Source organism: Lepisma saccharinum, chromosome 26 (assembly GCF_977018435.1).
Source record: "Lepisma saccharinum chromosome 26, izLepSacc3.1, whole genome shotgun sequence".
Classification (NCBI taxonomy): Eukaryota; Metazoa; Arthropoda; class Insecta; order Zygentoma; family Lepismatidae; genus Lepisma; species Lepisma saccharinum.
Window position 1 is genome coordinate 21,508,605 of NC_139254.1, and position 18,114 is coordinate 21,526,718.

Genomic DNA, 18,114 nt, shown 5'->3' on the forward strand with positions numbered 1-18,114 from the left:
GGATTATTATTTTCAGTTTCTAAAACTAAGATACTTAGTGTTCGTATACTACTAAATTTAAAGCAGGTGCATTATTTTAGGGATAGTGTTCCACTCCCTGCATCCTGTAATTAATTTTACTAAATAATTTATCTTGGAGTAATGTCTTACAAATTAGAAGACACGTTTTCACGTGTTAGTCTTATGTTAGTTTTTAATGTGTCTGACAAATTTACAATTCATGATGGGTTAAAACAAGGAGTTGCATTATCTCCATTGCTCTTTAATTTTGCCTTAGAATATGCTGTTAGAAAGGTAAAATAAACTAACGAAGGACTAAAATTAAACGGTGTGACTCAGCTGTTAGCATATGCAGATGATGTAGACTTATTAGGGGATGATATAAATACAATTAAGAATAATGCTAAAATATTTTTCAAAACTGCTAAAGAGATAGGTTTGGAAGTTAACAAAGAGAAAACTAAATATGTGCTTACAGGCCGAAACCAAGTGTTAGGTAATAATCAAAATCTAATTATTGATAACAACTCGTTTGAACCAGTTTCCAAATTCAAATGCTCAGGATAGGGACAGATGGAAGGCCTGTGTTACTGCAGCCATGAACCTTCGGGTTTAAGAAGGCTAGAGAGTTAGTTAGTTAGTTATGTTAGTTTTCTTGTATTAAGCACCGTTTAATGGAATTATAAGTAATAAAAGAGTCCATAATAGAGGCCTCTGTTCCTCCTCGCATCTCTTATGAGGCTTCGCCACTGTATATATACATATATTATTCAATAACCATATATTTATTATCTAAGTAATAAATATATAAATATATAAATATAACAATACAATATAATAAGCTCTTTAATTAATTATATGGGGGAAGATGTAAAAACTGGTTGATATATTTGAAAAACCTGCCCCCCAACTCCAAGATAAGTTCCGACGTCACTGCCCCAGAGAGAAAATTATGATTTGAAAACCTCTTTCCATTGACTACTAATAAAATAGACGTCATATTTCCGTCGTCTTTTACGAAATGTTTGGTTACGCCGTGCACAAAGTTACACATTGATTCATATCTTAAGAGTACTCTTTGATCGATAACCGAGATACACCATTACGTGTATTCCAAACTTCGAAAGTTCCAAGATAAGAACCAGCGTCATACAACACCGTGGTAACAGAGCGGTCTGGACAATGAAAGATAAAAGGCAAATTTCGAGGAAATCCTTTGGTCACGTGATATTCGTGCACACTGCAAACATACATTAGGCTGGCAAAGGTATTTTAACTGACAGTGTGATAAGGAAACCGGCGCCTAGTAGCTACAATAGGTGGACAAAATAGCACCCATCACTGAAGTAAGTGATTGATTTTCTTGGTTTCATAACAAATTTATTATTATTAACACTCTCACATTCTTTATTCGTCAGTTATGCTGCCTATATAGATACGCACATACAGACACACACATCAATGCAATAATACTAAAACAGTGAGATATTGTAAAATGAAGTTTTTCTTTCTCGACTGAACTTTCATCCAGGTTTTGCCCCCCCCCCCCCCCCCCCCGTAATCAGAAGGTCTGCGCACGCCTATGCCTATCGCATTACTTTTGTGTTCTTTTCCAAAGAAATAATCTCTCTCTCTCTCTTATGTATTGTTTTATTTCATACTCTAAATTACAACCACTCCAGTGGAGCCACATTGCACGGTGGTTCCAATTCACACATTAAACTGTAGGTCCAATCCCTGTAAGCCTGTTTGAGCATAAAGTGGACTTAAAATAATCTTTGACAAACATTGATGTCTAGATAACAACAACAACTACTACTTATTTGCCTTTTTAAACCGAAATATTATATTTAAATTGTATTTTATTTCACCAAAAATTAGTCTGTCATAAAAAGTTACGAGGAATCCACCCACAAAACCCTCACGATTAAAATTGCGACGCCACTACACATTATTCTCTTTATTCTAGCGTACTAGTTGCGTAAATAACTGCAGACATCTTTACGTTTCATTACAATTTCCAAGGCCTCTAAATAATTCAGGGGAAAAACACTCCAAGACTGTGAGTGGTTGGTCGATAAATGGCAACATACACAAGAGCGTGTGCCCCCAACACCCTCCCAAATTTTGACGACCCCCCCCCCTGTAGGGGGTGTAAATATGGATTTATATATCAACAACAGAATGACAATACTTCAACATAAAGGAACCATTTGTAGCTCTACAATAAGCGTAGTCCAATGGACCTTTCGATCAACTACAACCAAAGTGTCAAAGAAGGAGGGTGCAGCATGTCCATTTCCTTAGCTCCCTTGACAAGAAGGCTTCGGTCAGCTCTAGGGAAGAGACACTGCCATCTGGAAAATGTCAAACTGATCTGTCACCCTTAGTGTTGCCCACGAGACGAGACTTTGGCCTGTCTCGTCTCGTGGAAATGCTGTCTCGTCTCGAAAATATTCGTTTGTCTCGGGACACATGATCAATCTCGTCTCGTCTCGAATTTTTAAAAGCCTGTCCCGTCTCGTCCTGTGGGCAACACTAGTCACCCTCCTTCCAGGGAGCACATACTGCACACAATGTTGACAGCAGAACCGGCGCTAGTCATTTAGCCGCCCTGGGCGGTGGCAGCAGATGCGGTGGCAGCAACGGGAGATTGAAAATCAAACTATAAAATAAATAATTAGACTTGTTACGCTATTTCAATACTATTAAGCACTAAAGGATATCTCGCTCGAATACAGTCAAACATTAAAAAATGTTAATTTTATATTATTATTATATAGCGTATTATTATTATTTTATATACTATATAAATTATACGTATTTTATGAAAACACTCTCTTTATCTCTCTCTCTCTTAAACATATCTTAACTGTGACAATTATTTGGAAAGAAATGAAGGCTTGAATTCATATGTTTACCGTTGTAGGTCTGTGAGATATGATTGGATTTTTAAAAGAATTATATGTAATATTCCAGGATCTAAGGTCTGAATTCTTTCCTGCGTTGTCCCCGCATAAATGAGCTCTGAGGTTCACCAAGCCTCAAATTAATGGGTACCTGGGGCAACCCTGCGAGGTAAAAGCGGCCGAAGAGTGTTGCTGATCACATCACCTCCAAAACGGCCTAGATCGAGAATGTGTGTGACCCAACCCCCCCCCCCCCCTAAATGTGCCTTCATGCACAGGGAACTTTGCCTTTGCATGTAATATTACTTTTCGTATAATGCTATTTTGCATAAAATGGAAACAAGCGAGACATGACTAACCGAAGATAGTATTTTTATTAGCCATAATTTCCAAAAAAAAAAAAATTTGTTTGCCACTTGCCATGGTTACCGACAAATTAATAAATTCGAAGTTCTACACTCACATTAGGTGCAAAATTATCACCCTTTATCACTTAAGGTCTCCTTTGGTGTAATTGTTTTATTACACCCGAAAACACTTTTAGTTCATCTTTTAATTCAGTAGCCTTCATGTGTTAACATTCCCGCAAGTTTTCTACACTTTTCAAACAAAAGATCAGATGGCATATCTTTATGCTTACTAATATCATAAAGTAAATTGAAAATTCACTATGATGTTTAAGCAACTCAAATCTTTCTCTTAGAGCTAAAATAATCGTCTAGGACCTGGTAATAAAAATCAACTTCTTTCGATTTCGACCCTGTACAGTGTTTCCTATTTTTGGATCATCAATATCTAAATTCGATGCCAATTCTTTCTCATCAACCGGGACTCACATTTCGCCGCCCCCCGACGCATCCACGAGTGGAGAGATTCATCACTCCTGCTTTTTCAAAGCGCTGATATGTTTGCAAGAAATCATCTAACACATTGTAGATTAATGTTTTGAAGACATTTGATCATTACATTACGTGGAGTAAAAAGTCATATCAGATAACTCCTAGAAGGGGCAAATTCTTAATATATTGTGTCGCATTGTCAGAGATAGCTGGGTACACAGAGGCACTTGCCCCTCCCCAAAAGAGATAAGTAACAGCAACTGCAACAAACAAAAAAACTTCGAGCAACATCAAATAGCAATATTTCGATAATGACCTTTCCAGATTGCCAAAGAATATAAAGTTTAACATAAATAGGCTAAAAGGGACTGTATCTACTTGATATTTACAGGTCGATAATGTTAATAGATGATTAATATGTACCAACAGCTTTGGGCCTCTCTGCAGAAACTGATTAAGGGAGCCCTTTATAAATCATGCTTCATAATGATTCCCTCAAGCAGGCCCGTAGCCAGGCAGGGGCCAGGGGGGGCTGAGCCCCCCCTGGCAGGGTCGCCAGCCCCCCCTGACACTGCCGCCAGCCCCCTTGACATTAGATAAAATTATTTTGTATTCTAATTTGTTTGAGGTGAAGAGTGAAAATGTAGACAGAATAGACTATATTATTTTGTTCCCAACTTCATTCGTTCATCCTGTTTATGAGCAGAAGTCTAAGCAGCGGCAAGTGTTAGAAGATTCTCTAGACTTTAGAAAGATCCTTCATAGGGAGCCTTCTATATCTGCACCTTCCCTGCCCCTGTTGCAGCCTTTCGTTTGACAGAAATCTGTGACTTTGACGTCATTATCCAAATTCCTTCCACATCTGCGTCAAATGTCAACAGCTCCCAAGTTTTGGGAACGAATGGGAGTTTTATTGCTTCGGCCGAGGGTGGAATGTACGATAAGCACTATGATTGAAGTTAATATCATACATTTTAACATGTATGATATAAATATCTGTATCATCAAAAATAGTATGGTGTGGGTACTAAGGGCTGGTGTCAGTAGCAGTCATTAACACTTCAAGAAATGTTTTAGAAGATATAGAAAAAACTATAGTATTTGTATGATATTTCTACGTTTCATATCTTACATTAACTTAATGACCCCCGACACACATAACTTACCTTCATTTAATACTGTTAAACTTTTGAAAAATGGACTTGGTTTACAAAGCCCCCTGATAACCTGTGAGCCCCCCCTGATAATCCGTGAGCCCCCCCTGGAGATCAGTTCTAGCTACGGGCCTGCCCTCAAGTTTCCAGTATGCAAGATTTTTACGCACAAAGGAATCTAACGAGAATCCAACAACACCATTGTGTTGTGTTATGCAAGAAAAATCGAATTAATTAAATAATAATTGTTACATATTATCTACACTTTGATGACTTGTGGAAAAAATTGTAATACATTTTTTGTACTTGCTGAAACATTAAAACATGGGTCCCTTAGTTCACCACGGACTCTATTTCCTTCAAAGGGGAGGCTCTTGCATCACTACAGACAATGTTTGCCTACTGGTTACGTTAACCATTTTGCAAAATATTGTGTGAATTGTATTATATTATAGTTGAAATACATGTGTTTGACACCTGACAAACAAATAGGAATCCCTTGATTGATCAATGACTTCTTGGATTACAGTGCCATCATTAATATTTCATATAAAGTTTCATAGAAAGAAATTGTTTTAATAGGGCGCAAATAATTTTACGGGGCGCCATGGCATTCTCTTTAACATTTTTTTTTCATATAGATTGTTTGGCTTCAAGGGCCGATTCCCGCCACCCCATAGCTATGGCTGTGAAGTTGGACTATAAGAATAGCAGAGATTGCAAGCAAGAAAATTTTACGAAATGTATTTTTATTTGTATAAAATTTGAAATCGAGGCGGGGGGGCAATTTACACTCTGTGTCCCTTGCAAGTGCCCTTGGCCGTCTGGAAGAAAAATGCATGGAACACATAGAAACTAATTCCATCATGAGTACCCAATTGTCCTGCTATTCTTAGATTCTCCTAGTCTTGTTTTATTACTTCAATGTTTTCTTCCCCTAGAATGGACTTCTGTCCAAAGTCGGGGGGGGGGCAATGCCCCCTGCCCTCTGTGGTTGCAGCACTGTTTATGAGTCTCTCTTCATCAATTTCACGTCATCACTCATTGTTGGGATTAGCTAGAAGTGGCAGAAAATCAACGCTAAGTAACAAAAATCAAATATCCACTCCCTCTTTCTGCCACATGAATCACTATTATCAAAAGGTAGATTTGGGAAACAAAAATTTAAGCAGTTCAAAGTTCATAGCAACAGATCCAAGAAAAACATCCAAACACATTAGGCACCTTTAATACAAGACTACTCAAAATGTAACAACTGTTCTAGATACTGAAAATTGCAAAATCATTTCCCGAAGTCTGAATCTGGACGGGAAATTTTCCTCCGCCATTATACGGAATCCCATACACTCTAATAAATCACAAAATCAATAAGTGTCTTTGTTATGTTGCTAGAGTAACATATGATATAATTGTAAAGATTAGTGAGAATTCCAGGTGGGAATGTGTTCTTAATTTTTCACAGGGGGAAAAACAGGCTCTCAGGGGAGCAGTTGCCCCCCTCCCCCCTCTAGCCTGCAACTTGTTTGCAATTCACTGAACCTCATGTGCGACCATTCGGACAGTTTTATTGTCGTCAATTATTTGAAGGAGCGCATCATAGACCTCTCCCACATGATATATCAACGGAGTTAAGGCATCGAATCCGCTTTCTCACCATGTGGCACCCAATGACTTCCAAGTGAGACTACTGATATGTTCCTTCAAAACGGTGGGTTTGCATCAGTGGCCTGTCCAGTATTTTCAAAGGGGGGTTATGCATGTTTTTTCTTGGTAGTTAGCCCTCATTTTGTCATATTTTCCTAACTTTGACGTTCTTTTTTTAGGAATACTGGGCCAAAGGGGCGGGTTATAACCCCCACCAACCCCCTTGGGCACGCCACTGGTTGGCATGTATTGACTTCCAATTTATATAATATAATATTATAACTTCCAAGTTATATAATATTAAACTTCCAAGTTATATAATATAATATAATATTTCAACTTTCAAGTTTTCAATATGTTTACTCTTTTTTCTTATCTTCAAATTTTGCCGCCCTGAAAATTTGCCGCTCTGGGCAGTGGCACAGTTCCCCCCCCCCCTTTCCGCCGGCCCTGGTTGACAGTTCACGTTTGAATACCTAAATAAATATTTCTTAAATACGTTACACATTTGTAAATTCAACCCCTGAGTCAATGAAATTTACATTTTGTTGCATTTTCCTTTCGATTCTTTCATGTGAAAAAGTACGATAAAAGTAAGGCAAGGAATTCAAAGATATAGGTTTGACTCCTTGTAGTGAATTCTGTTACTATGGTTAGCAACACTATTTTCTGTAACTTGGGCGAGATGGATGATTTTGGAGTGGTAGAGAAGAGAACAGTCAAATGCCTTAGGCCTTAGGTCAGTCTCACTGTAGCATCTCAGTTCGTGTGTTGTCGTTCTGTTTAGTGTAACAATGTCTGAAACTTTACTGCAAAACTGGCTGAAGAAGGTAGAGAAAATGAAACCAGACAGAAGGAAACCGAAAGTGGTGATAGAAAAGCAGTGACACTATATGTAGGTATAATTTCTTCCACCCAATATTTATAAAGTACCAATATAAAATTTACTAACTGAGTATTCAATATCAAACTGCAAGTATTTCATGAAGAACCCAAGTGATTCATTCACGTCTATAGTTGATGTAAGCATAGGCGTGCGCAGGTATTTTTCCAATGGGCATATTACCCCGATAATAGTGTTGCCCCCTCAAAAAATACTACTTGAATTTGAAATTATAGCATTAATGTAAATTACTATGACTGAAAGAAAATTATATGTGTGAAATATATAGCTTTAGGTTGGCATGAGATTTCTAAGGAGGAGGTATGGCCATCCTTGCCCCCCTTCCAGAGGTCCATGCCCCAAATTATTATACTTTCACCTAGAAATTTAGTGTAGAGGAATCTTATCGCCGTTATTAAACGATATTATACTATTATTGCCCCTCTCCAGTCTTGGATGGAAATAAATTCTAGGGGGGCAAACATTGAGATAAAAGAAAGCAAGGCTAGTAGTATCTAAGAGTAGCAGGACAAAAATATACTCAAGATGAAATTTGTTTTCACGTTTTTCTTGCATTATTTCTTCCAGACGACGAAGAGCACCTGCAGGGGACATGGCAATTGTTCCCCTTGATATCAAATTTTGTACAAATAAAAATACATTTCGTAAAATTTTCTTGATCGCTGCGCTCGCAATATTTGCTTTTCTTATAGTTTTCTCAAGTTCAGAGCCGTAGCTAAGGGAGTTGGTCCTGGGCTCCGAAAAGGAAAAAATGTAAAAGTATAAGAAGGCGACCCATGAAATGGTTTGCACTATATTTAATCAATATTGTTTTCAGTTTGCAAAAATTTGGGTCTAAAGATTTTCTTGCTCGCTTCGATCGCAGTTTTATTGTATTCTGTAATGCAATGTGAATTACCAGAGAGAGAGAGAGAGAGAAGTTATTACTACCAAGCACTTCAGGCTCTTAAACAGTTTTCTCTTAAAAGCATGGACACAATTGTTTGGAGAAAAAGGAGCCCAGCACATTTCAGAGACAATTTATTTATTCAATATGGTGCCTCTATGTTGCTGCATTAGACCATATATATAATGTATAGCCCAGGGGTTCCCAAACTTTTTCGTTTTACGGCACTCTTAGTGTTTCAAGACATTTCCGCGGTGCCCAAGTTAGAATGTAGGCCCATCTAACATTTGCAACGCTCAGTTAGTCTGGTTAGGTTGCTTGCCTTAAGTTAAAAAATAAACATATATTTCAAATTCAGAAACATTTTGTGCAAAAAGTACTAAATAAGCACATATTTGGAGCAATCATATCATTTCAGTGAAAATATTGGAACATTCCGCGGCGTCCTTCTAAGCTAGCCATGATGCTCCAGGCACCGCAGCGCACACTTTGGGAAGCAATATTTGATTTCTTATAGTCTTATCAAGTTCAGAGCCGTAGCTAAGGGAGTTGGTCCTGGGCGTCGAAATGAAAAAATTGTAAAAGAATAACAAGGCGGCCCATGAAATTTTTTGCACCATATTAAATCAATATTGTTTTTAGCTTGCGAAAATTTGGGTCTACAGATGGGTGAGAAAAATGAGTTTTCTCTTTCCCGACTGAACTTTCATCAAAGCTTTGCTCCCCTAATCAGAGGGTCTGCGCACGCCTATGGATGTAAGTGACCATTTTTTTTGGCTCTATGAGTTATTGCCTTTGTAAAACAAATTATATATTAGATAGAGACTTGTAAAAGGGAGGGGGGCCAGGTTTGCCTTGGTGCAAAGAACAAATGGGCTGTCAAACAAGCAAAACAGATAAAAATAGAAAAGTGTTAACGTTGCAGTGCTCTGTAAAATTACTGGCACCCTATTAAATTAAAGTTGTTGTCAGTTTGCAAAGATATAGATTTAGTAAAAATTGTGTTCCTCTTTTTATCTAGTCTGTTCCCTGACATTGAATTTTTTACAACTTTTCAGAGGAAGCAAAGGATGTATAAGAAATTAAACATGACAAGAAATTAAATTTTCATTAAGTCCCAAATATATGTCTGACCATGCGTACCATTGGGATAATGACGGCGCTTGCCACTGCCTACTGGAAAACGTGGAGAGAAAAATTTCGCTTGTTTCATTGTGCTCTCTGTGTTGGAAAGTGAAATAAGTGCTATTCAATTTTTAAGTAATTGAAAATAAAGCATTACCTTAATTTAGAAGTGACAATTCCTTGCCTTCCCGTTACAGCTAACATGCCATGCGTTTATTTGAACATGTTATTTCGTTTTCTTTTAAGGCAGAGATGCACATGGCTCCTAATTCCCTAGTCTCTTTCTTGTTCAGTATTTGAAAGATAAACTCTGAACAGTGCCAAACGTACTTTCAAAGTTTTGTAAGGGTATAAGACTTTAAGATGAAATTCCTTGGCCGATTTAGTTTAAATGCAATAGCAGGTATCTATCAAACGTGCATCCCAACTTCGCACTCGTATTTTAGTCTTCATGGCCATGCTCTAAATATATAGAGAGTTTCATTACTTTATTTTAATTTTTTAAACCTTTTTTTAAACAAAGATTTGAAAACACCAGCAGAATTTGGAACTCATTCGCAACGTAGAACTATTAAAATTATTTATATATACGTACATATGTTCTAACCGAAGCTAGAAAAGGAGGGGCAGGGGGCATGTGCTGAGGTAAATGTTTAATTAATAATGTGCATTATCAGTTTGAAAAGAAATAGTTCTAAAAAATTTCTTGCTCGCAGTGTGATAATTTATTTAAGAGTCATATTATATCTGTATTTATTACTACTACTTTAGATAGGCAAGTGCGCGCACACCCATGCAATGCTTCATTGATTGAATTGCTTCATTTTACTTCGCTTCTTGTGCCACTTTTGGCTAATTTGCGAACATGAGGATGAGTGATGATATCATGAAATTGATGAATGGACACTTACAAACATCCATGCCCAGGCCAGGATTCGAACCCGGGACCCCTGGCGTCGAAGAGCGATGTGCTAACCACTCTGCCACGGGGCCGGCCCATGCAATGCATTCTCACTGATATTTCAACCCCCAATATGAACTCCTAGTTACACCTACGACAAGAACCATACAAATACAGTTAGAAATATTGCGCAAGTGTTCCTAATTTCTTTATAAGCAGCTTAAGAATTGCATGAAATGATCCCTGGTAATAATCAATGTCTGATTAAGGCGGGTGGTATTGATGTTGCAGCATTAGGCCCATTCCTGAAATAGGCCCAGATGAAAACAGACGAGAATTTTTTAAAAGCTGAACAGTTTTCTTTTGCTGTATTAACCTGAAAATAAATCTTAGAATGAAATTTGCTGCCCCAATTTTGGACGCCTAGACACAGCGTTACTTATCATACAGTTACTATTATTCTTTGCGCTGTGACGTAACTATAACGTCGTTGTGTTTATTGTTCACCGAAGATTTCAAGTTAATGCTATCAATTTTACGTTAAAAAGTTTACTTAGTAATTTAGCTGCTTTTTTGCAATATTTTGGCAATTGTTGCCACTTTATTATTGTTCGGTAAGTGCGACGTAGTAAATTTTTCACCTTCAAAGTTAGTTGTACAGAAAAACTCGACGGTATTTCATTGTTAGGTTTTGAAGTGACCTCAGCAGAGGCGTCTCGTGAACGCATGCCGTGAATGCTTCGCATGCGTCAATTGAGGAAAAAAGGACATCTTGCTCTGCGACGACATTCATGAGCAATTCTACATTCTAATTTCTTCATATAGAAGAAGTATTTATTTTACACGAGAGCGCTCAACTAAGCTTATATTACATTTCTTGGATCTGAAGTGAAAGAAAGTAATAATTATTTTCCCACAATTGACGCATGCGTCACTTCAGATCGAAGAAATGTAATATAAGCTTAGTTCAGAGTTCTCGTGTAAAATAAATACTTCTCCTATATGAAGAAATTAGAATGTAGAAATACTCATGAATGTCGTCGCAGAGCAAGCTGTCCTTTTTCCCACAATTGACGCATGCGCAGCATGCACCGCATGCGTTCACGAGACGCCTCTGTCACATTGTGATATTGTTCGTATTGTTTCGCGCACACTTATTATGGCCAGTGGCGGATTAAGCTTCCTCGCCGCCCCTAGGCACAAACTTAATGTGCGCCCTTCTCAAAAGAAAAGTAGTAACTTATTTCCAGTATTTTTACAGCCTAATATAAAAATTAGTGAACATACTGAAATAAAAAAAACAAAGGATAAAAATCAATAACAAACAATTCATTTTCTGTATGTGCTATACCTAAAATTATGTAATGTATTGAGAAATTAAATTCACCATTCACCAGTCATAAATGAAGCCGCTTCCGCCTCTCTTTGGTTGCTGCAAACTCGTGTGTAAGTTCTTCAAAGTTGATGTGTCCATCAGTCAAGATGTCTGCTTAGATGTGGAGAATAGATAACTCGTTCAGTCTTTTATCTTTTACGTACGTTCAGCTGAACAGTTTGTTTCCGCAGTACACAAAACAATTCTTAATGCATTGTCCACAATCTTGTCTTACCTGCTATGAGTCCTTGCGATTTAGAAAAATCGTTTTCAGCATTCTGATTAATTCCACGTCTTAGAAGAATGTCAATTGTAGACTCATTCAGACACCACTCAGCAGGATCGTCACTAACGAAATTTGCACTCTCACTGTCATAATCAGGAACTCCTACGAACTGAGGGGACACTACCTCATGTGCACTTTCTTCCTCCACTAAACCCACAATATTTTCGACATTTTGCGTTTCACAGAGTTCACTCGATGTAGTCGCTTCCACTTCAATTTTTGAACTGCTTTCGGAAATCACTTGTTCCTTTCGCCTAAAAAACGTGTCCACTGTACCAAGCTTTTTCTGTAAGGTTGCTTCTCTTTCACGCTTTTCGTTTGCAAGTTTACGATAAGCCGCCCCACTTAACTTTGTTCGCTTCATGCTGCCTGCTGCATAAAAAATCAAATTAAAAAATCGCAAACGCAATAGCAACAAACTGAATGCACCAGCCAGAGAATACAGTAAGACAGAAACTAGTTGCGGTCCACGCGAAAGCTGCACTCACTCACTCACTTATCAGCAGTTTTTATGTGTTTATTTTTATTTTTTATTTTTTTTTAAGACTGGCATTGTTACAGACGCGAGTTTCAAACAATCAGTCTTCTTTCCTGCCTGGCCATTAACAAACGCTTAGGGCCGGTTGCACCATCGCCACTCAATCTGCCACTTTACAAAGTGCTGGATAACGACAGGCGGGAGATTTAGGCGGCAGTGAATTGCACCATGCATTTTTATCCTCCGCCTTGTAACGTGGAACTTTCTCCTGTTTGCCGTACGACCTGGCAACAGAAACTGGAGAAAGTTGTGTTTTCGATTGTGTTTTGTGAGTTCGCGATAGGAAGTGATAGGATCAAGACCTGTAGTTAAAGCGGTCCTGAGTAACTACCACCGTATACCTGTTCGAACTGTCTCCATATCCTTTTCCTGTACGGGAAATTATTTGTGAACCAGTGATAGTGTTGTGAAGTGATCTTGTGCTTGAGTATCGAATTAAATTTACGGGACCGTGAAATAGCCCCGTTATATCATGGCCGGGAATCATACTCCGGACTCCCACTCCGACATGGACGCTGAGAAAGGTTCCAATAAACGTTCTCGTGACGAAGTGGACGATACTCACCCCGATAAAATCTCCCGAAGTGATACACTTAATGTGTCCCCCCAGATTCCACCTACATATTGGTATGGTACGGATATGCCGGGTCCATACATAGTCCTATTTGACGGTATAGACAATAACGAGAAATTTCTTGCCGCTGGAAGTGTTGGTAACTATCTCCGTAAGAAAGAAGTCCGAGTACAATTAGTGGAACAATGCGGTCGTAATCGCGTCCGGGTGACTTTCCCCACCGCTAAAGCTGCTAATGAGTTTCTCACGCGTAGTGCAATGCATCATGATATGGGAGTCAAAACGAGAATTCCATTATCGTTAATTCAACGGGAAGGCCTCATATTCGGCATAGCTCATGACGTGTCAGAACAGGACGTACTCGATGGTTTCGAGAGTCCTATCCCGGCCCTTTTGGCCAAGCGCATGAACAAAAAACTGTGGAAAGAGGATGGATCTTTCCAGTTAGTTCCCACTAAACTCTTTTGCATCACATTTCGCGGTAATATTTTGCCGGAGAAAGTTCTCATTAACAGTGAAATATTCGAGGTTCGACCGCGTATACGATCAGTCCAGCAATGCTCCAAATGTTTCCGTTACGGCCATTTCAATTTAGTTTGTAAATCCAAACCCAAGTGTGCCAAGTGTGGATTGGACTCCCACCCAGAGGACTGTGACAGTACTTTGTGTTGCATCAATTGCAAGCTACCACATTCAGCCTTAGATCGTAACTGTGCGAGCTGGCGGTTGGAATCAGCTGTCCAAACCAGCATGGCTGAAAATAATTTATCATATCGGGAGGCGAAACTCAAGCTGCAAGGCATCTTCCTCCCCACTCCCACTCGCGATGATGTTTATCGACACCGAGTGACAAAAGAGGCATTCCCTGACTTGCAGACCTCCCGCACAAAACCTTTCTTTACTAATCACACATGGCACTCCTCAAACAGGACATATGCCAATATATTTTCCCCGCTACGTAATCAACCTGACAGAGACTTTCCTGCAAATAAGGATTCTCAAACATCAATTGATTCTTCTCGCTTTAAGGTGCCATCCTTTAAGACTACTTCTCAACCACGAAACACTAAGAAATCCAAAATCCGCCCTTCTCCGAGGAAAGAAATACATCGCCGTCCGCGATGGGAAGACGATGACGTCGCACTAGAGTCCCCTGCTAGTTCATCGACCCTTACCGACCCAGAGGAAGCGTCATCCCAACCCGTCGGAAATAACGCATACCCGATAAATAACACTCCTTCCCATTCTAAGCATTCCCAACGCCAAACATATGTGCACCCGATCAAGAGGCATGATAATCCACAATCGCACATTACTGAACACCCTACTGCACACAGCGAGGTGTATCAAGCCCTTTTAGACATGATTCCCAGGATGTGGGAAACTGTTAGACACATACGGGACAACGCCCATCGCATTCGACTCATTCAACACATTCAATTTTTGACAGACAAACTTTTGACGTTACTCGAAGACAATGCCTAAGGTGACATCGGAAATGGGTACCATCTTACAATGGAATGTGAATAGTTTCTCCGCACGGAAACTCGAATTATTAGATTTAATTGCTGAATACCACCCGCTTATTCTTTGCTTGCAGGAGGTTAAAGGTACGAAGCACGAGAAATATAGACTCGCCCATTATAACTTGTACGGCAACCCTACGCATCAGCGTGGTACTGTCATCTATGTCCATGAAACCCTTTCCCATACAGAAATACAAATTCCACATAACCTTTCCCTCGTTCAGACCTTCCAACTAGAGTTAGTGGCTATCAGAGTCAACATTAATAACCGATATATAGTTATCATTTCCTTATATATACCCTCCTCAAACAATTCCCAAAGAATCTGTTCTCACGAGTTACAAGAGATCATAACCCTTGTTCCGGGCCCCTACCTCATCCTCGGCGATTTTAATGGTCATCACCCCTCTTGGGGACATCCGTACGCGGACCGTTTGGGGAAAAATTTAGATGCATGGATTACACACAACCGGTTTATACTTTTTAACGATGGCAGCCCTACTCATTATCCATTAAATGGTAATCGACCCTCCTGCATTGACCTCACAATTACTTCTCCCCGATTATATCATAGTTTTCATTGGGTAAAGGAACAAGATCTCCGTGGGAGTGATCATTCCCCCATTTTACTTATAGCCCGTAGACCGTTTTCCACATACTTGTTGAAAGAAAATAGGGAGTCGGTTCCAGTGAAACGTTGGACCAAAGCTTCCATAAAATGGGACGCATTTACAGCACAATTTAAAAGCATGTATGATCAAACAACTCCCCACAATGACGGAAAAATAACATATCAAAATTTCCTCCGTATGATTACCGTTGCAATAGACAATAGTGCCCATCGAAGCCAATATAGTAGTCCAATTAAATTTCCTTCCCTCAGTTGGTGGACCCGAGACTGTGCTTTAATAAAATGTCAAAAAAAAAAAATCAATTAAAACGATACGAACGAAACCCCTCGCCGGGGAAGAAAATCGAACTTAGGCGACTGCAAGCTAAGGCGAAGAAAATATATTTACAAGCGAAACGAGAAGCGTGGCATTCATTTTGTAATTCTCTCGATTGCACAGATAGCCTTAGTTCCATATGGAATAAATTTCATTCTATTAGGAACCCGGCCCACCCAAAACGGAAAAATCTCGATAGACAGTGGGAAGCAGAATTCATGCACATACTCACGCCACCCTCTGTATGCGCACGAGAGGCAAAATCCTTTGCACAGCAGGTCGATTTCACTGCCGATTTCCCGGCTGTTAATGCTACCGAAATACAACAAATTTTAGAAATTGTGCCGAACACTTCCCCGGGATATGATGGTCTCACCTATGACATGCTCAAACATCTGCCACAGCAAGGTATACAAATACTTGCTCACATATTCAATACCGTCTATCGCACAGGACGAATCCCTATCGAGTGGCGTCACCACATAGTCCTCCCCATATTAAAACCTCACAAACCTCCCGCGGAGGCAAAGTCATACCGACCAATAGTATTAATACCAGTAATTGCCAAACTTTTCGAACGAACATTTCAACATCGCATTAATTGGGCGTTGGAAAAGAATAAGTTATTTTCGCCAACACAAATGGGTTTCCGCATGCAACATGGAAGCCAAGATGCCATAGCTACCCTTACAGTTGAAATCCAAAATAGCCAGATTACTCATGATTATTGCTTTGGCCTATTCACTGACATAGAACATGCTTATGATGCTGTTCACATCCCGATCTTATATAAAATGATGGTACAACTAAACATACATCCCATCGTAGGGACCATAAGCTGGAATTTATATCACGAAAGAAATTTACAATTCTGGTTTGAAGATAGGTTGGAAGGCCCCCGTATAGCTCGCACGGGAATCCCTCAGGGTTCGCCCCTTAGCCCCCTACTATTTAATATCTATACCCACCATAGACATCACCTAAATATGCACGGCTTTAAATTGTTACAATACGCCGACGATTTGTGTTGCTATAAATGCACCCCTGACGCCACACAAGGCTTACTCGCTCTACAGAAAACAGTCCCAATTCTTACAGATCACTTAGATACCTTAGGACTCACTATTTCCATTCCGAAATCCAAAATCATAATTTTTAACTCGAGACAAAAGAGCAGTTACCCTAACAATATCACAGAAATACAGCACATTCCAGTAGTCGACAATGTCAAATACCTGGGTGTATACTTTGATAGGAAGCTGAATTGGACAAGGCATATACAATATCTCAAGGAAAAGGGTTTAAAAATTGTTAATTTACTTCGCTGTATTTCCACGACCAAGTGGGGAGGACACCCCCATACAATGCTATTATTTTATAAAAATTGTTTTCGTGCATTGTTTGATTATGCAGCCCCAGCATATGGTGGAGCCAATCCAAAACTTCTTACGTCTATAGACGTATTACAACGACGAGCCTTACGAACATGTCTAGGACTCATGCCGTCCAGTCCCAATGTTAGTGTATATTTAGAAAGCAATGAATCCTCTTTGTCACACAGACGCATCAAACTCACTGTGCAATATTTGTTCAAATCGTGGGCGCGACACGCTCATCCATTTAATAAAACATTTGCGATTCAACGACAATGGTTTGGCCTCCCGACTCCCCCTCCCCCCACTAAACGTTTTTTTTTTCTTACAATGTTATAATATTGACCCTGACGCTTACCACCAAACTTTTACCCATCCGGACCCGCTTTTATATCAACTGCATATTCCCACAGAACCCCGAGTAGAAATACAATATGAAGATCATGGCAGACATGAAAATTATAGAGAATTGTGGCCCACATCAACCTTTATTTATACTGACGGATCGAAGTCTGCAGACGGTGTGGGATGCGCTTTTTACGTACCATCTCATAACATCACTCGACAATTTTCCCTCCCATCCGATATGTCGATTTTCTCGGCGGAATGTTATGCTATCTATAAAGCACTACAATTCGCCCTGCAGTTACGAATCGATCATTCGTTAATTCTTACGGACGCATTGAGCGTACTTCAAACATTAGCACGAACAGGTCGGGCAGCATATAAATTAACGGTATTTCCCTATCTTATTCTCCGAATCATGTTAGACCTTCAACGGCAGGGTCTGTCAGCGACCTTCACATATATTCGCGCCCACAGTGACCTCAATAAATGTCAAGATCGCGTTGATGTAATGGCTAAACAAGCGAGAACGAAAGAAACTGTTACCCCGATGCGCCTGCCGTACACTGACCTCCTCCCACGGGTAAAAATCAAAGTAGAACAACAATGGGACGATTGGTGTACCCAGCAACTCCTCAATACCAATACATATAGATGGCATGCACAAGTCGGCAATAAACGTCCTTGGTTTCAACACATTAACCTACCCCGTGCAGTTTTAGTGTTTACCATGCGAATGCGTACAGGTCACGTAGTTATACATCCCAGTTCATATACCGTGCCTGCAA

At 39.5% G+C, this 18,114-nt stretch overlaps 1 protein-coding gene across 1 annotated transcript in view; it reads left to right on the forward strand.

Moving 5' to 3' along the window:
* Positions 1-1,305: 1,305 nt before the first annotated feature.
* LOC145979580 (phospholipid-transporting ATPase ABCA3-like) overlaps positions 1,306-18,114 on the forward strand; it is a 209,527-nt gene continuing 192,718 nt past the window's right edge. The window contains exon 1 of the mRNA XM_083112551.1: positions 1,306-1,346. The gene's annotated coding sequence lies outside the window, so the exon portion shown is untranslated. The remainder of the gene's footprint in view (positions 1,347-18,114) is intronic.